The sequence below is a fragment of the Lacerta agilis genome, chromosome 3 (assembly GCF_009819535.1).
Source record: "Lacerta agilis isolate rLacAgi1 chromosome 3, rLacAgi1.pri, whole genome shotgun sequence".
NCBI classification, from domain to species: Eukaryota; Metazoa; Chordata; class Lepidosauria; order Squamata; family Lacertidae; genus Lacerta; species Lacerta agilis.
Genome location: NC_046314.1, coordinates 66,046,679 through 66,066,975, shown reverse-complemented (window position 1 = coordinate 66,066,975; position 20,297 = coordinate 66,046,679). Strand labels below are relative to the sequence as shown.

General features: G+C 40.4%; 1 long non-coding RNA gene across 2 annotated transcripts; it reads right to left on the bottom strand.

The window, feature by feature from the left end:
* Nucleotides 1-1,779: 1,779 nt before the first annotated feature.
* Nucleotides 1,780-20,076, bottom strand: LOC117043884. 2 transcript variants are annotated; one of them, XR_004426248.1, is made up of 3 exons: nucleotides 20,058-20,076; nucleotides 4,524-4,662; nucleotides 1,780-1,847 (listed from the first exon to the last, which is right to left on the bottom strand). It is a non-coding gene; the product is annotated as an uncharacterized LOC117043884 (long non-coding RNA). The 2 variants fall into 2 exon arrangements; XR_004426247.1 differs by lacking the exon at nucleotides 20,058-20,076 and adding an exon at nucleotides 10,483-10,656.
* Nucleotides 20,077-20,297: the final 221 nt, after the last annotated feature.

The following is a 20,297-nucleotide window of genomic DNA, read 5'->3' as shown; positions in this document are numbered from 1 at the left end:
CATTTCCAAATACTGGATTCTATTAATGAAGATAAATGTAAACTGCATTCTTCCCCAGTAATGCTTTTGCACGTTAAGCAATTGCAATTGCTATAGTTGTAACTGCAGGAAAACAGCAATTAACAACAATCATGCAGTTACTACAGAGACAATATCCTTCTGGTGTTTGAAGGATGTGATGCACACAGTTACCAATAGGACACAACATAATTTCTGCACGTTGAAGTGAATCATTCTATGAAAACAATTACAGTTTCCCATATTATATGTTTCTTCAGAACAATAATACTAATCAAAGAACGAGACAATGCTATTTGGCAAACAAATAGCTAAGTGCTCTGGAAACACTAAGATATTTTTCGGGAAGAATGAAGATCTAAAGTGGGTCCTGGCATAGTGGTATAGTGTTTGAATTCAAAATTGTATTCTTCTATAGTGGTATGGTAATAGAAAGGCTGTATCTGATGATATAGTGTGACTCCTAAAGTTTTAGGGTCTTACAATCAGTGTTAATGCTGACAGGTGCCTCCTTTGTAAAGTGGTGATGCTTTCAAACTATATTTGTTCCTATGTGGTGGATCTGGATATGTTTGTAGAGCCCTGACTGAAGAGAATGGCTATACTCGGAGCACTTCTTACCCTGCATTCTTCAGACATGTGATGTTTCAGTCCACTGTGAATTAACCATTCAAAGTTTTGAACTGCGTTTTCAGAATTGTTCTGAGACAAAGCCATAAGCTGGTTCTGATGAACAATAAAATGGAGTTCGAGATTATTATTATTTGCTTGGAAAGCATAAGGCCCTGCATGTTCTCAAGATCCTGCACTGGAAACCTACAGTGAAACACATATTTAATAACAACATCTCTTCACAGAATAGCTAGCTGCTTACAAAAATGCAAGAAATCCCTTAATTCTCCCACACCAGCCTAATGCCAATTCCCTTTTGCCTTGAGTGCAGTAGTCGTTTAACTACATTTGGCTTGGCAGTCCTAGGAATGAGCTCATGATGCTTAAGTGTTGGTGCTAAGATGCTGCAAGCCTCCTAGAACAAGCAGAGGAAGAAAACACCTTTGGGGAAAAGGCCGTACCTCAGTGGTAGAGCATCTGCTTGCATGCAAAAGATCACAGGTTCAGTCCCTGGCATCTGCAGGCAGAACTGGGAGAAATTTCCTATCTGAAATCCTGGAGAGTCACTGTCAGTATAGAATTTGCTGAGCTAGATGGACACCAGTGGGTCTGTCTCATTTGAGACGGGCTTTTCAGATCTAAGCCATATCAGAAAGGGGTATAGCCAACCTCTTCTCAAGTACCTTCGGAGAAGTTCTCTAATATTGTAGCATCCCAAGCTTAACTTAGACAGATGTCCTATTGATTTTAGGATCAGCGTCAACCACAAAAAATAAAAATAAAATCACTTGGGAAATGGACCTATACAGACTTAAGGTACAAGCAGAGGTTCCATTCACCCACACCAGTGTTTCAGATCACATGATTATTCAACAGGAGCAATTAATATTTCCATGCCATCATTTATAGCAGGGGTCCCCAAACTAAGGCCCAGGGGCTAGATGCGGCCCAATCGTCTTCTAAATGCGGCCCACGGACGGTCTGGGAATCAGCATGTTTTTACATGAGTAGAATGTGTCCTTTTATTTAAAATGCATATCTGGGTTGTTTGTGGGGCATAGGAATTGGTCCCCCCCAAAAAAATATAGTCTGGCCCCCACAAGGTCTGAGGGACAGTGGACCGGCCCCCTGCTGAAAAAGTTTGCTGACCCCTGATTTATAGTTTCAAGGTCCAAAGATGCTGCTTTCATATCTGTTTTGTTAGCTGTAGCAGACTCCTGTAGATTAAAGTGGACACAATGGTGAAAGCAGGTTTAGATCCAAATACTCTGATGAACATCCTGTCTTGATTTCAGGCATAATGATGCAGTAAATATTACCTTGATTAAAGAGCTTTTTAAAAATGTAAATGAACTATAAATGTTTGGATTTGAATGAAATTTGGCAGACTAGTCGGCAAAGAGAGATTTGATTCCATTGAGCCATGTCGTTTCCAGCAAAATGTCACCGGGGGGAAAAGAAAATTCAGCCCAGGTCTTACCGCTTAACTACATTTGAGTTACTTGATTGCTTCTTCTAACATATTCAGCCAGGAAAATACTTTTATTTATTTATTTATTATTTTGGCCAGGCCAATAATCAGATCACCATATATATTATGCTGTTCTTTGAGATTCCTGACTTGGTGTGGAACCAGTTACTAATGGGAGAACTTAAAATGAATGATGTGCCCATTTTACTGCAACATTGAAACCTGTAAATCCTAACCTATTTGATCACACAGAAAGGGTGTAAAAAAATTGTTTGTTCCCGTCACTGGAGTGAAAAGTATCTGTAGGCAGGAGAGTTCCATACAGACATTGGGGCTCTTGTACACATAAAGGTAATTAGAGGATGGAACTGGTATTCTACTGGGCCAATAGGAGAAGTGAGCCCTCCATGCCTTTCTTTCCAGCACTTGGGCCTTTCCTCAGGTTGCCTCCACCCAACTCTCTAGACCACACTCCTCATCCTGGGCCAGCCATCCTCAAATACTCTTGCCAGGCTGCAATGTGCCTTTAAACTATGGTAATGCTTTTTGCTTCCCTAGGTGGAGAGAATGATCTTTCCTGTGCAATTGGAAAACGCTCTCCTGATTCTCATCAGCAGGACCCCCGTCTACACAGTTGGAACATTTAAATGTTACTGCAACAACACATTTGATCCCCCCCCCACCTTCATTTTAGGAAGCAGCTGCTACTGCACAGCAACATTACCTTCTACTAAATTCTTACATTTCTTTTTTTTTTTAGCTTAAAGTAAAAGGACTGGATATTATCAGTTACATCTCCAGCTTTTAGAGACTATAATTCAGTTTCCTATTTTGCTACTCTTCGCTGTTCATTAAGGCAGGTGGGGAGGGGAAGAGAGAGAGAGCGCTGGCATTTTTTAGCCAAGAGCCTGATAAGTTCAAAAGAACCTGAAGCCTTTGAAAAGACAGCAGCAAGAACATCTGAACAACAAGTAAAAGAACTGACTGTTTCTCTAGGGAATCGGAGATAATGCACAGGGCTTTCTGTGGATCTTGTCTTTAATTTAGGCTCATATGAATTTTTTAAAAAGCCAGTGGAAAAAGGAAACAAAACTCTCCTAATATTTTTTTATTTCAGGATTGCTGGACTAACTTAGTTTTAACGTCAAAATAGTCAATCATAGTCTGTCTATCACAGATTCATGACTTTGGGTGTTCTAAATATGTTTTATTTATAATTACTTTTTATTATTTTATGATTGAATGTCCATTAGTCACTTTGGGCAGCATGCAGATATTTTAAGAAAGATAGAATGAATGAACAAAGAAGTACAACCTTTCATTAGTGCAGAAACTTCTGCTTTTGTCTAACAGCAACTTATTGGAAATATAGCGTTTCATTCAACATAGCACTAAAGCTAAGCAAACCGTTCCATCAGTGCAAGGATTTCTCCTTGTGCAACGTTCTTCCTCTCCTCCCTCTGTGCATGTTCTAAATCTCTTCTGGAGCTACCCCAACCCTCTGGATCAGATTTCGGGGTGGTGGGGGTACATGCGAGGGGAAGAGAGGGGGAAGTCTTGTTGCAGTCGTGTTATTCCTTACTAGCACAATTATTTAGTTGAATACCACTCACAAAAAGGTGAACTTGTGCAAGACACTTCCACAGGCTGTAAAACTGCACATAGCTGGTGCAAATTCCAGTTGGGATGTTTCAAATATCTACTGCCAGCTGAATGTGCAAATTACTGTGAATTCCACTAACAACATTCCTCTTTAATGTCTAAATCTGTTTTCACCAATGGTGCATGTTGAACAGAGTTCATAGCAAGTATGAAACTGAGATGCCAATTCTAAAGTCACACAGGAAAAGGTTCTACTGAAATCCAAGGAAGTGTTTAGGATTAAGGAATCGCTAATAAAAGCTATATACAACTCTATTGCTTCCTTCTGTTAATCACAGCATGCAACAGAGCTAAGGAATAAAGACGGCAGACAGCAGGATGAACCATCTTGGATTTATGCCTCTTGAACAATTCCAAAGGTCTTCTTCCTTTTGAAAATACTTAGCTGAAGATAAATAGGCTCCTGAAGAAATACAGTTGCCTCAATACAAATGGCTCATTTCTCAGATGTTAAGCCTGCCTGATTGCAACAGAACTGACTTCCAGCTGATGTATTTGTGTCTGAATTTAAGATTATAACCTTTGCAATGCTTTTAATCATTCTGCAGCGAGTGTGCATATATGCTATATAGGATGGACCAATAAGTCTATTTGAAACTTAATTTTCTCGTCAATCCCACTGAACTTTTCCTTCAGGGAGTCTAGAATTACATAAATTGCACTTCCTTTGAATTGCTTCAATATATGAATTACACCACCGTATGGTGTCCCTGGGCCAGATTCAATTCTTTGCATTCAAACTGTGACTAAAGCATGTTACCTTATACAAAAAACATGAACTGGAGAGGGTGAATTTTATGGGAGACATTAATCTATGCCAAAGCTGTTAGTCAGTCATGGTAGGTGGCATTAAATTTGCATGCTATGCCCATTGTGTGTAGCTCCAGTGGTCATTCTCTCTAGAAAGGAAAATAATTGTACAAAGAGAGAGTGATTCAGTTTTTGTATCAATTTCCTTATATGTACCAAAGTATATACAACTCATATATACGATCATCTCCCTTCAGCTCATTCCTTCTTGGATAGGCCCAACAAGGTGCACCTCAATCCTTCCCTCCCCTCCATAAATACAAATAAGAAACAAACAGGCCCAGCTTGACACATTTTGCCATCCGAGGCAGATGAGCAAATCACCACCCCACCAATCAGTTGTATCGTGCCCAAGGCTGACCAAGTTATTTTTGGCACCTGAAGCAGAACGTCTAACAAATGCCTCTGCCTGGGAGGAAAAGCGCAATCATATTAAATTTAATAACTTACAATTTGCAGCTTTTTCATGACACCCACAACTAGCTGCCTGAGATTACCACCTCACTCTGCCTAATGGTAGGGCTGGCCCTGGAAAATAATGCCTTTAAAAAGTCCAGAAGGTTAATCGGAGCAAAATAAAAATAAAAATCCCTGGAGCTAAATAGGCAAGGAATTTCATGTTTGAAAACACACAATAAACATCTGCCACAGACCTGCTTCTCTCAGGAAAGAAGAGGTTTAGTAGAGGTTTAGCAGGCTAGCAATAAAATTCTATAAGCCTCAATTTGGACATCTTGCCCATGTGTTTCCATATTGCCAACTCAAGTTGTGTTATACACAGAGGTTATGAAGTCCAGCCAGCTATTCTGAGATGTAGGTTTGAGCTATTTATGCTTGTATCACATTTCTTGGATATAGCTGTCAAATCCTGTCTTGACAGCTTGCAAATATTTAATGAGCAAGAACAAAACTCTCTCTTTTTTAAAAAAATGTCTGAGTTTATGTTTTCTCTTCCAAAATACATCCTACTTTTCCTTTGCTACTGTTCTATTATGCCCTTGTTTTATTAAAGGCTCTGACCCCCATAAAGAGCTTACTTGAGCCACAGTGGATGTTTTTTCACTGCTTGGCAAACCAATCACAAATATTTTCAAATACTGTATTCCTATATTTTTTAACTAGGCAACATTATCAGCACTTAAGCCAAGAACAAATGCCTGGATATTCAGAAAGTGCCAAGGAGTCCCTAAAACTAAACCAACAAGATTAAGGGAGGGGGAAAATATTTTGCAGAAAATCCATAGCTATTCATTTGTTGTCCAGCAGAGGGTGACCTAAGAATGCTATAAAGCCAAAACACCAGCCTTCCGCTTTCATCCTTGCTTTCTTCAGTATTGTCTAATAAGATGTGCCTGCAGCTTACAATAATTTTGAAAATAGTCAGAGAGTCATATTTTCTCTAATTATCTTTGCTAGTTACAAAACACAATGAAGGGAATAAATCTTAATTAAAATATTTAAAATGTTCCATGGAAAATATGAAAAGTGTGTTCACTGTATCAACAACAATGAGTTTTGTGGCACCTTAAACACCAACCAATGTATTGCAGCATAAGCTTTAATGAACTAGAGGTGGACTCTAGTTCATCAAAGTCAGTCAATAGGTTTGCTTCATTTTTATAATTTTGAGTTTTGTTATCTGTTGTTTTACTGTAAACTGCTTTGAGTACACTCTGGTGTAGAAAAGCAAAATATAAATTATTTAAAGAAATGATTAAATAGATATTGACCATTGTTATGCCACAGGCCAGATCCTGATTGCCCCCATAACCTATGGGCCGAAGCTGACAGGTAATCAATCACCTGATGTCACAATGAAATCAGGTGACCCATGTATGCCTGCATGGTTTGAAATAAAGTCATGTGGGCAAAGGCACAGGCTCCTGGCAAGCCTTAATATTTGGGTGATCATTGGCCCTTGCAAAGCTCAACACACAGGGCTTTGCAAACTCACGGGCCAAATGGGGAGAGCCTGGAGGGCATCCATCATTATATAGAATGAAGTGATACTAAAAGGCTGAAAGAAGAAATCCCCACATCATCATTAGCACCACCATCATCATTATTCATTTCATTTCTATACCACTTTATATTATTAAGAAAAAACCTCAAATTGGTTTGCAACAAGTTAAAACATCAACTAAAACCATCCAGAATAAAACACTATTGAAGAAAATCAGATACAAAGAATACATTCAAAGCAACAGGAAACTAAGGAAACTAAAATATTATCTTAAAGATTCCAAAAAAACAAATAAATATAAATATAAAAACCCAATACATAATCATAATAGTCACACATCACTTAATAAGTTACTTCATCACTTTTCCGCAATGTGGGTATACAGTACAGATTGCTGTGTTACATTCATGCAGAATTTCTACACGCAATCGGCATATGATGTACAGTGCAATTCTTCGGAACTATACTTGGAAGTAAATCCCCTAGACTTGGATTCTAAGTTTGTGTCAGTGGAACTCCTCTGATGGGATGTTCCCCCTGGCCAAAGGGGAGTAGGAAGTTGATTTTTACTCATTCTTCCTACAACCCCCAGCAGTATTTAAAAATCTGGTCTAGGCAGTTGAAGAATAACCCTCTAGAACAGTGGGAAAGGCAATGTAGGAGGAGAGCTTAGGGGAACAAGTGAACATTGCCTCCATCCTTTCAGCGAATGAGATCCTACACTGGACCAGGGTCTCTTCTGTGACAAGAAGGCAACTTATTGTTTGCAAAAGAGCAATTCAGGATGAAAGGCACTGAATTCACTCCTTGGTAAGTGCATTTAGAATTGCAGTCTCAATTCCTCACTGCCTTACAAAATCATATTTACCAATACAAAGCAAATGCAATGTAGAGGTAAAATGCTAACCTGTTATGCTTGGCTTACTTAGGCACAATTAAATATATAAGATTGCCGAATAATGGTAAATGATGCCAACTGGTTTGCATTCTCCACAGATACTTCAGAAAACTCTCAGCACAATTTTATAAGGCAATATTAGAATGAGATCTTGGCAACACCAGTGTATTGTCATGCTAACTACCATCAGCATAAGCATTTATATGTTACTAACTGGCCCGGCCACGCGTTGTGGTGGCTTTTTTTGTGAAATGGAAAAGGAAGATCTATATATATTTATAAATGTAAGCTGTCCATGCCCACAGCTTCTCCTGTTGAATTTCCGCCTGCCTCCTCTCCGTATTTCCCTCCATTTCTGACTGCCTCCACACAGCTTCTCCCGTTGAATTTCTGCCTGCCTCCTCTCCATCTTCCCCCCGTTTCTGCCTGCTACCTTCCCCTCCCCCGCACTTTCCCTGGTCACCCCGAAACTCTGTTGCTTACTGCTGTATAATTGCAAATGGAGCTCACGTTCTGGAAAGTGGCTGTCGATTGCTGTGGCCTGGGAAAGCATGCACGCACACGCAGATGGCTTCTTCGGGGGTTGGTGGCCTCCATTTTTGCCCCACGTTACCATAGCAACCTGGCCTCCCAACGCCACCTGGCCTCAAAGCCCTGCTTCTCTCCTGTCTCTTGATGTTTGGTTGTGTAGTAGCAGCTCTATGGCCCCCCCGCCTCTCGGCGAACAGCTGCCTGCTTGTTATGCGTTGTCGGGCCCCTTGAGGCGGCGGCTGAAAGGCTGCAAATGGCGGACAGCCATTTGAGGCGGCGGCTGTAAGTTGTTGCCTCAGGAGTTGGGTGGCGCCTTTCTATTGGTTGATGGTTGTAATGTCAGTGCTGTTGCTGGTGACATCTAATAGGCGCACCAATTTTTTGCGTTTATTCTTTATTTTAGGTATGTCAGGTGTAGTTTTTTTAAAATTTAATTATCCTATGTTATTCTCTGACGGTCATGGAATGCTGTGTCCTAATTTGATGCTGCTGGTCCAGCGGTTACGGAGCAAGTTGGTAACACCCACACACGCAATAGGAACATTTATATATATATATTGATTGGCTTCCAGAATTTGTTCACATACAGGGGTGCCAACCTGAACAAAATATTGTGGGAGGGGGAGGTAAGCCCCACTCCACATAATTGATCACATGATGCAGTGCACATACACCATTTGAATGGCAATGCCCATCAACTTGGGTGGGGGGCTCAAATATCTTATGGGGAACTGAAGACCCCTCAGCCCCTAGGAGTTGGCTCCTATGTTCACATCCCACACTGGAAATATCACTGGCCTATTTGAATAACTGGAGGCAAAGTTCCAAAGCCCTATTTGGGCATTTACAAAGTCTATCCATGGAGGTGACATCAGTTGAGGGTGGAGGTGTACGTCATCACCACTTCCAATGTTTCTGATTAATAGAAGGGCTACAATACTGCCAGATGCTTTGGTGGAAAGTATAAATACAATTTAAATAATTAAAAAAGTGTCTGTGGTTGTAATTAGGCCTGAATAGTGCAGTTCTGTAAACAAACCCTGATCTGAAAAATTATGGTTGCCATTTTGCAACCTGCCAACCTTCTCATGAATCTATTCATGAATTATTCCACAGAAATGAGCATTATGCATTCTTGTGATTCCTGTATTCTCATATCATTTAGTGCCAAATCATTTGTATGCTCACAATAATCTAAATCTTCTACCAAACCATCTTTAGTCTGATTTCTGTGCCAAATCAGAGTGGCACAATGACAATTGTTTATGAGGCACAATAACAATTGTTTATGAAGTCCTAAGTCTATATATATATATATATTCCATAATGCATACGCATTACAAATAACTGGAGTCTTTAACTGGAGTGAGCAACTGACAATGTTTTGGAAGGCTATGAGTTTGGAAGGTAAATAGGATCTTTGTCATCTGTCCTCAACAGAACGGTAACAAGAAACTCCTGACTCACCCAAATACAATAAAGCCCCATTGCACCTAGTGATTATACTATACAATGAAACTAGACAACCAACAAATGGAGTTCTAATTGAAAGCTGCTGTTTGGGGCTTGGAAAATCAAGCAGAATGCTACCTATGAGTTTTGCACACTACTATCCCATTGCAGTTCCCCCCCTTACAAGTCATAAAGACATATCATTCCATGGAATCTTTCCATAGGAAAATAGGTTGTCATCTAGCAAGTCGTCTAGTTCTGTATCATCTACTACATTGGCTGGCAGCAGCTCTCTAAGGGTAGGCAGGAGGCCTTCCTAGCCCTAACTGGAGATCCTGATGATTGATCTTGGGATCTTCCCCCTTTTGAATGCACAGATTCCCTTTCTTCAAAGGGACAGAAGAGCTCATAATCCAAGCACAGTTACTTTTTTTTCTAAATCCCATTTGCTTCCAAAAGCTATGTACACATCTCTGGGAAGGACTGTAGTTCCCATGTCTGAGCCATCCAAGCCACTCTATATTGAAAAGTATAAGAATGCTACAGGCTGAAAGAAAGTCAGAAAGATTTCTGAAAACACTCCAGCTGAAACCTATTTTTAAACATAAAGGAACAGCAAAAGGGGGAGTAGGGTGACTTTTCCCTACAATTTGCTGAAGTGCCACTTAAAGCTGTCCAAGGAGACGCCAAAGATATAGGATGCGATGCTGCCTAGAGAGATTGCATGATCTTGAGGAGTAGTGACGGTATTGACATTGTGTTTTCACTGTCGCTGCACTGACAGCACAGACTGTATCAAAAAGTTTTAAAAGCAAAATAGAGGTTAGATCCATTATCGATACTCTAAATTAAAAGAATAAATGAATCACCCAACTGTAGTTAATAGGCAATTAACATAATTCTGGACCGGTGTAGCTGAAAGATAATGAAAAAGCTGATTGCAAATGAACCAGGAGTAATGTGGGAGGTTGTAATAGTCCCATAACTCTGAATGAGAATCCTGCTTCCCCTCTTAATTCTGGATGCTTTGATTGGCGAGGGCCTTTATTGTGCCATGAAACTCACCTGTCAGAGAAGAGGACGTGGAAGGGGCCTTTATGTCTCAGAGGATGGGGCAGAGAGGGAAAGCTCCACATTTTGGAGACTGTTGTTGAAGAGAATGGGAAACAAAAGAGAAGAATAAGAACTAGCTGGGGAAAGGGTCAGTGAGGTGACTGCAGGACCCACAACTCTTTCTATAGGCACAATAGGGTAGAAATATGCCAGTCCAAGGGGTCTGGGAGCCCCCCACATAATGTCCTATTCACACAGGAGAACTTGCTTTTGAGTAAGCATGTATTGGCCTGGGCACCTGGCAGGAATTTGTAAGCAGCTGCCAGTGTCATCTACTGTGACTGGTAGTGGTTCTTGAAGGCAGATAACTTTCACATTACCTTCATATACCCAAACTGACCCCCCAAAACCTGGAGATGCCAGAAATTGAACTTGGGAGTTTCTGTGTGTGCAAAACAACATAGGTTCTACTATTAAGCTACACAGTAGGTAAAAATGAAGACAAAGATCCTGAAAAGGCCACATTTGCTGTTGCCATGAGAGAAGCTAGATGCTGTTGTTGCTTCTCAGAGCCTTCATAGTAACCCTTGCTGAGGAACCTGGATGCAGCCTTTAACTGCAGCTGCACAGGGTGCTTCAGCCTGCCTACTCAAACAGCTGATGGGCAGTCACCAATACATGGCCAGCCCATACAGTGTTGTGTGCACTTTCAGTGTTTATCCTGGGAGAAAATAATTTTGCCTATATAGCAGAAGCAGTGGTCCATTCATGGCAGGGAAATGAATGTCAACTACAGCAAACACTCTGAGATGCTAAAAGCTTTCACTCTCTCTATTTGACCTCTCCTATAGCACACCTCTCAGTTGAGTGGTGGTTTTCAAGGTAGGGCAACTAGGAGGTGATTAGAAAGTAAGCTAAGGGTGTTACTGATGGCTTTTTTGCTGGGCAGAGGAGGGGTTATAATCTAGAGATGACCCTGATGAAGCTACTGTGGGGACATGTTACTAAAAAGCAGGGACTAGGAGCTGGAACTGGGTGGCTTATAGCCAACCTGGATGATTTTATCTCCATGCTCTTACAATAGATTGAGTCCTACGTGAGCACTTAGATTCATTTAATATAATGCCACTGTTTAAAATGGTTTTCATTTAATGCTGTAAGTGACAAAGATCAAAGGGATAATAATGTCCTTCTTTTTTTCTTTGCAGAAGACTCCTCTATCTGGATTTTAAAACAGATAAGCATGTCTTTACTTGTTCACTGAGGGTGAAATGATTCTATTATCACATTTGCACAAAATGGCAAACAAATCGCAGTCCTGTAAAAAGCTAGCATGTTTGTTGGAGACTCTACCTCTCTCTCTCTCTTTTAATGGACTCACTGAAAAATGTTCATTTATTGAAAATGACATGTCATCACCCCAAGTTCCTCTCTGACCAAGCTAAACTGAATTACCACAGATTTTATGGAGGTGTTTAATGAATGTCTAAATCTGGATTTCAGATATTGCACTTCATATGTTGTTCTCTAAACTGCCTCACCATATTGCTTGATGCATAGTTAAAATACTATAAAATGACTAAGCATGGATTAACAGAACTGTATACTGCCTAATTGTTAATAAAGCACGTAAGCAGTTATTATTATGACTACAATTGTTTCTTGGGTTGCTGTTCTAATGGATGACCTTCAAAATGTGATGCCCACATGACATTGTCAATGGAAGTCTTCCAAAAACTATTGTGTATCCTTGGATAAATTTAACAGATCCTGATGCGGGTAGAAAATAACAATAATAATTTATTACTTATACCCCACCCATCTGGCCGGGCCTCCCCAGCCACTCTGGGTGGCTCCCAACATAATATTAAAAACATGATATAGAACATTTTTGTGATTCAAGTGCTTACTACTTTCCATTGATGAATATTGCTAGGCATACTCATTAGCTCGGAGGAGCCAAACATGACATCGTAACAGTGGCAAGACTGAATTTGGGCTTAGTTTTCCTAAGAAATAGTTGTTGTTCTTTCTCCCTCTCTCCTGTCCCTCTCTCAAAAACGAGCAGGATTCAGCCAGTGGCACCCATCAGCAGAACTACTGAGCAAGGTCTTCCACTTGTGCCACAGGCTTCTCCTCCCTCCACCCCAACTCCTGAAATTGGCTCAGGTGGAGTGGGGGGGGGGGGTTGGCAGTGCATGGGGAAAAGAGACAGATGAATCATTCCATATGGCAAACCAAAATGCTTACCCTGACATAACAATTGCCTTAGCAAAATACTGACTCCCAGCTCAATGAGTTTGTTTTTTTTCTTGCAGGGCTCTAGGGATCGAGATTTATCTGCAGACCCAAATCAATGACTTTTACCCCAAGGAAGTACTTCATCTGTTTTTCCACCCAAACACTATGAAACTCACTTGGCCAATTACGCTCTCTCAGTCTAATGTACCTCATAGGGTGGTTGTGGGGATAGAATGAGATAACTCCTATGTATATATATTTCTGCCAAGAGAGAGAGAGAGAGAGAGAGAGACAGAAAATATCGGGATAACTATATAAACACCTCTTTCTATAGTAAATATCAGCTATATTGCATAATATTCATCAGTCTTTAGTGCAATGATTTAAAGTAATCTCTTTTTTCTAAGCATTTTAACACAATTGTTTTGAAGCACAAAATTAATCTAGCTGCTTTGAAACCCTCCAAAATATGAAATAAGAAATGGGCTTAAAAACAGAAGCTTTCTGGAAGAGGGAGAGAAAGGGAGGTTTGAGTCCATTAAATCCTCCTAAATACTCATAAGCTCATCAAATTTAATCTATAGGATATTTAAATGGCTCCAGTTAATACAAAAGTTGAGCCCCTCACCCTTGTCAACATCTTATTCTTTATAACATTCCTCTGAATTTACACTTGGGAAGTTTTATTACCTCTAGCAAATGTAACTGTGTTCCACGGCTAAGAATATTCTCCTATTTTGATTTTTGAGCCAAAAATAGTGACTCAGAAGAACAGAAGTAAAGGTAAAAATAGTAAAGGACCCTTGGACGGTTAAGTTCAGTCAAAGGCGACTATGGGGTTACGGCGTTCATCTCAGGCTGAGGGAGCCAGCATTTGTCCACAGACAGCTTTCTGGGTCATGTGGCCAGCGTAACTAAACCACTTCTGGCGCAAAGGAACACAGTGACTGAAGCCAGAGCACACAGAAACGTCATTTATCTTCCAGCCACAGCGGTACCTATTTATCTACTTGCACTGGTGTGCTTTCAAACTGCTAGGTTTGCAGAAGCTGGGACAGAGCAACAGGAGCTTATTCCATTGTGCAGATTTGAACCGCCAACTTTATGATCAGCAAGCCCAAGAGGCTCAGTGGTTTAGACCACAGCGCCACCCGCTCCCTCAGAACAGAAGTATTCAGCCTTTTAACTGTGGGAATATTCACTTTTTTCATTTATATTTAGTGACTTGCCTACTGCTGTGGTGTAATCACCCCCTCTACTATTAAGTGAGCCTGTGTGATGTTGCGGTTAGAGTGTTGGACTAGGACTTAGGAGATCAGGGTTCAACCACAAAACTCACTGGGTGACTTTGTCAATCACAGTCTCACATCCTAACCTACTTCACAGGGTTGTTGTGAAGATAAAATGGGGAGAAAGAGAACAATGTATGCAACCTTGAGTACAATTGGAAGAGAGGTGAGATAGAAATGCAACCAACCAACCAACCAACCAACCAATCGTATTTAAAGCCATTTTGTTGCTCATAAACCATTTCATATTGGCATACTAACACCTTTAAACCTCTATTCATCTATAAAGAACTATTAGAATTGTGGTAACAGTGTGGTTACTGCTGAATCTTTGGAGCAAGCAGCCTAATTCTGGCCCATGCTAAATCCTCAAATTAAGCTAGTTTATCAAAGTCAATGCAATTCTTTCTTTTAAAGTGCAACTGCGTACAGTACAATCTCAAGAGTAGTATTGCTAAGTCTCCAGAATTGACATTATTGTGATGTAAGATACTTGTTTATGCAAATGTGTGCACTAGTGCACTAGCAGATCTCATAATACATTGCTGAAGACCATAAATCAAACTTTGACTTTGCTCAAATGAACAAATTTTGAAACAACTCTTTTGCAGCTCCTAGACTTTGCCTTGGTCCTGAATTAGCCACATTTCATAGCCTTTTTAATAACAAGCAATGCAGTTTGGATATTATCTGTTTGCATTTAGCACTACTGATGAACAATAGTTCAAATTTTGAAAGTCGGGGCTTCAATAATAAAGCCTGATTTTCTTAGCAATCAAACACAGGCACATTCAACCACATCCACACACATGTCTTTGTGAATAGGACTCAAAACAGCTGCAACCTTCTAGAAATTAATTGGATTCCAGATCATTTGCATTTTACATAGTTTACCAATAAAAGATTGAGATAGCAGCTTTATTAATGTGCAGACTAAAAAGCTTTCATAAATAAAGTAAGGAGCACTTTGCCGAGCTGTAATCCAAATTTTAATAAATACACTTACTTACCTCCTCCTCCACTCCTGATAATACTGCAGGGCCCCCTCCAAGGTGAGAATTGATATGCAGGACTCAAATGCAGGCAGCTGTTGAGGATGCCTAGTGATTGCCTAGGGCCCTTACAGGACTTCATCTGGCTAGGCATTATGATTTGATAATGGCCATTTTCAGACAACACCGAAGGCAATTCTAGGATTTACTGTCACAATAGACATACTAAAAATAAAGTCAGTGTAAATAGATTAAGAAACTGACAGAATAACAAGGCAGAAAGAATTAGAATGAAAACAGAAATACCAGATGACAACTAAATGCATTTGCAGTGGTGGAAATAGGATAAGGGAGCTGGTGGATTTATCTGCTGAGTGGAACGTTTTCATCCTGCTTCCATCCTGATTAAGTGAATGGTTATTTCATTGGAAAAAGATTAAACTAGCATTCCAATACAGTACTCTTATCTTGTCCAGATGCCCATTGAGCCTCACTTCTTCCTAAAGCAAGACAAACCTCTTTGTTTATTTTTATTTAGTCATAGAAGTCAAATCTCAATTCATTAACTTGCAATGCAACCAGGGGTGCCAACTTGAATAAAATATGGGGGGGTGTGGTCAGGTAAGCCCCGCCCCACATAATTGATCACAAGACATGGCACACACACACACACACACACACACACACACACACACACACCATTTGAATGGCAATGCCCATCAACTTTGGGGGCCCCCAACCCCTCAAGTGTTTTATTGGGGGACTGAAGGGCCCTTGGCCCTTGGGAGTTGGCTCTTATGAGTGCAACGCTATACGTCTCTAGGTCCACCTGAGTCCAATGGGACTTACTCCCTAGTAGGTGTATAGGACTACAGACTTAGATGGTATGGCCTTTTGAAGCACAATTTATGATCACAATAAGTGTTTGGTCCACTGTCACCTCCCTTGCTCTGGCACTGAAAACCAGCATAGAGCTGAATGCTGTACAGCGGGCAACCTTTTAGGACCAAAGGCACATTTGGAATTTTGAGAAAGTGTCGTGGGCACCCCCACCCAGTCAATTGTTTTCCCCTCCACCAGGGGTCTGGGTAAAGGTTGGATTCAGTAGAATAAAAACAAAACAAAATGCAGAGTCTCCTTTCCTCCTGCCAGCGAAGACACAAATTGGGAGAGGTAAAAAAAGAAGTCTCTTAGCAACTGACCCTGCCTTCTTTGATTGCAAAGCAATACATTCACTATGAAGAAAGTTGTTGATTATGATAGGGTTTACATACAAGGAAGTGTACCTAGGCTTGCAGTCATAGAGAGGAACATGCCACACTTTGCAAATACATTTAAAACTATTGATCACTCTTAACAAATGCTAGAAGGAGTAAAGGCTGGCATTCTTTGGCCAGCATTTTAAAAATCAGGAAGATCTATAGGTTGAATTTTCCCTTTGCCCCGCCTGGCAAACCACCTGAATACGATACACACACAACCTCTATTTTCCAAAATAGCCAAAACAGTCCATTGGGAACTGAGCTTGCTCAGTAACCATAGAATACTGACTGAGGAGGAGGAGGGAGAGACGTAAACCTGTGGGAAGAGAAATGACCTGGTGTATCCTGGAGGACATGGCTAGTTGGGGTGGAACCCTGAAAAGGAGCACTCTGCATTGCAACATTTTGTTGTACTTTTAAGATGCATAATGGAATGATAGAGTGTCTGAGCGCAACATCATCATCTTATTTATTTGAGTTTCATTAACCTTTGCTGAAAATCTGCCAATGTAATTTTGACAACTCTGCATAGCCAAATCAGTTTAACATTTACACATCCCAGGAAGGATTTGAAAGACACAAGCTCCTGCCATTTGTCCCTTTTAAAGGCTTTGCATATTACATGCAAGCTTCCGAACAGTCAAGTGATGTTTGGATTCCTAGAGCAACCTGTTTGTCAGTGAGAAGGAACTGAATGGTTGGTGCCTCTAAGATAATGAAAACAAGTCCATTTTTGTTTCCACTATGCACAGACGTCAGAGCCTATGCTGAAAGAAGGAGGAAAGAGAGAAATGAGGGGAACAGAAAGCAGCACACCAAACTGATGGCACAAAGCACAGCCTCTGGCAAGATGTCAAGAAGGTTGCAGCATGGTGTGCCACTTAGTAGGGGGGCACAGAGCCCCCACACCCACTTTTTCCTGATAGCTTATTTAACTGCTGTTTTAGAAGCCTCAGGAAGGACCATGATTGGCTAAAATATTGGGGGGTGTGTGTGTCAGGGAATGAAGGAAAAACTAACAAAAAATTAGCAGGTGATGATTTTACCAAGAATGAAGCGTTGAGGTATAATCTTGTCCTCTGTCCTGGTGTTCCTTTATCCTGTTTTTCCCCCAAAGCATGCAGCAAAAGTACAAAACGTATTGAAACACTGCTGGGCCTTCTTACATGGTTGGTGGATTATGTTCAGTTTAGTTAGGCCACAAGCTGGGCTTGTCCATCCTTGGAGGGGTGGTGGCAGAAGAAAAAGCAGTTTCTTAATTTCAGCTCTGAGAAACCGGGGAGAACCCTTACATCCCTAGGTTAATATGCAGAACGGCAGTGAAATGTGACCTGTTGATGTTGTTGAAATGACAAACAATCAGAGCCAGTGTGGTGTACTAGACTTGCACTGGGGAGACCTGAGTTCAAATCCCCATTCAGCCATGAACCTCATTGGGTGACCTTACCAATCACTACATCCCAACCTAGCCAACTTCACAGACTTGTTGTGAATGTAACATCAAGCTGTGGGGGGGGGGGCTATTTATGTTACCTTGAGCACCTTGGAGAAAAGGTGGGATATAATTTAATAAATAAATATAATTGAAGCTAATATTTGCTGACGAGTGTAGGAAGGTCATCGGTGTCAAACGGAATGCCATTCTTACAATGTCTAGTGGCTATTCTGGGGTCTTCATTAGGAAAAGGGATGATCGCAAGTACTTTTGAACGAACTCTTCCCTGCTGGGTTCCATCAGAATGCCTTCTCTTATGAAGTTCAGTTAAAAAGCTGGCCTTCCACACCTATCCTTAACAAAATAACTTTTCTTTTTAGAAGCATTTCAGGACACTGCCAGAATCTCAGTAATTCTTTCACTGAGCCAAACATCTAGCACTCTTAATTTCTCAAATGCAGGGATAATTTCTTACACCCCTCCGAAAGTCCCCTCCCTCTGCTCTAATGTGTCAATACAATTTAAGCTAATGTAGTGCCTGGCAAAGACTATTAATTTTGGTTTTGCTAGTATGGTTGTCAACAAGTGCTTCAAAAAGAAAGAAAGAAAAAAACAGGATTCTCCCAATATAAAAGCTTTGCTACAAGTTTAGGTGTTATTGTTCTGAAGTTTCAGTGCAACTCCTCATCTTTTTAAGGCAAACTACAAGCACCTCATTGCATTTTCCTCATTAATCTGTCAAGATGTTTAATTTTACTCAAGTAAGTAACACTAAAACACAAAACTGGAAAAAGGTCTAGACATTTTGAAATGCTAAACAAGGGTTTCTGGTTTCTATGAACTGCTCTATACTCTTGGTCATATACACTATAAGTGGTTTTCCACCACCCTCACCATCATCAACAAACCTTTGGTGAAACAAGGTTGGGCTGGTTTCTCCTTGCATAAACAGAATATTTCAAAAACATTGCATGGAGGGTTGTTTAAAAATCCCCACAGAACAGTGGGGTTTAACAAAGGGACTGAAGAACAAAAGACAATGCTGGTTCTGCAGGCTAGTGAATTTTTTGACAGTGGATTATTTTGGAAAAGAGTGAAACTATTATGCCAAGCTTCTGTGTCCTGCTCCTTCACTGGACTTGCTTCTTGGGGTCTGGAGAGCTGCTGCCAGTCCAAGTAGAAATACTAGGCTAAATAGATAAATTGACTTGGAATAAAGGCAACTTTTCATTATGCTATGACTTTGGATTATGGCCAACACAAGACCATATTGTGATGATCTTGATCTCTGACTTCCCATCTGTTGAGGTATATCTGCACTATAGCCATTCGGTATTGGTCTGATCTAACGTGTTACAACAACCAGCTCAGACCTACAATTTAAATAGTTAAGGGCTTTTAAATCTAATTGCAAGTGGCAAAAAGCTAATTCAATTTACATTCCTCCCAACCAGCCATGGGTGTTTTTTAACATTCATTTTAAATACTGATTTTGGCATTAGCTTGGAAGAAGCAAAAGTAGCCTGGTTCTGTTTGTCTTAACAGACTAACCTTTGCTTAAAATTGGTTACGGTCATTGCAGTGAGATGCACACACCTACACACACCTACACACACACACACACCCCTATTACACACACCCCTGTACTCATCCATTCCCTTTGTTTTGTAGTACACATATTAAGTATGCTGAGAACATTTTAGATCTGTGCCTAATTTTTCCATCAGTGACTAAGCACCTTTCAGTCATTACCAGAGTCATTAATTTAAGTATCAACGTTGTCTGTATGTACTGTTCTTCTCCAGTGCCAAGGATGTCCAGGCAGCCATTGATTTAAGAGACAATATCACTTGCTTCCAAGTTTATGAGGCAATAAACAGCTCCCGCATATTGATGAATGCGAAGGTGTTTGCTCAGCACATTTGCAGGGGCCGTTTATTACCAAGTGCTGTGCTTTAAAAGCAAATGAAATTGCAACTATTCTCTTCTAGGTTTCTTGCGGGTGGGGACAGAACGGAGGGGGGAAGAAAATAAAACCTGTTGTTTTTAATTCGTTCTTCCGCTTACCTTCCTCCTGCAAGTAATTAATATGACTGACGTTACCCTGCTGATTTCCTTCCAGCAAAATGGTTTAAGACAGCTGTTGGATTTCTTATGCAATTTCCAATGAAAATGCTTTAAATATAGCCAGAGAATGGGAACATGTCTCAGAACTCAATAGTACTTTGGTATAGACCTTGAACAAAAAACTCCAATATCAATCATATTTTACTAAGTACAGAATAATCACATTTTTTTTTACCATTTTCAACCTCTCCCCAGCATATGAGAGAATAATAGTAAAGTAAAATCCTCTTGGTTTTCTTACCATTCTCAGCAGTTTTTGAAGTGATGCATAAGTATGGGGTTCTCCTGACATTGCATTCTTTATGCCTCCTCTTGGCTAACTCATCAGGAGCTGGATTTGCAAGATTATTATTAATTTCTCGTGCAGTGTGAAAACCATTTGATAGCTTTGAAACAGAGTGATGAGTGTGTCAGTAAACTACAGGTGAGCTTACAGAAGCCAGGAAGAATGCTTTTTTAAAAAATCTGGCTATGATATGTA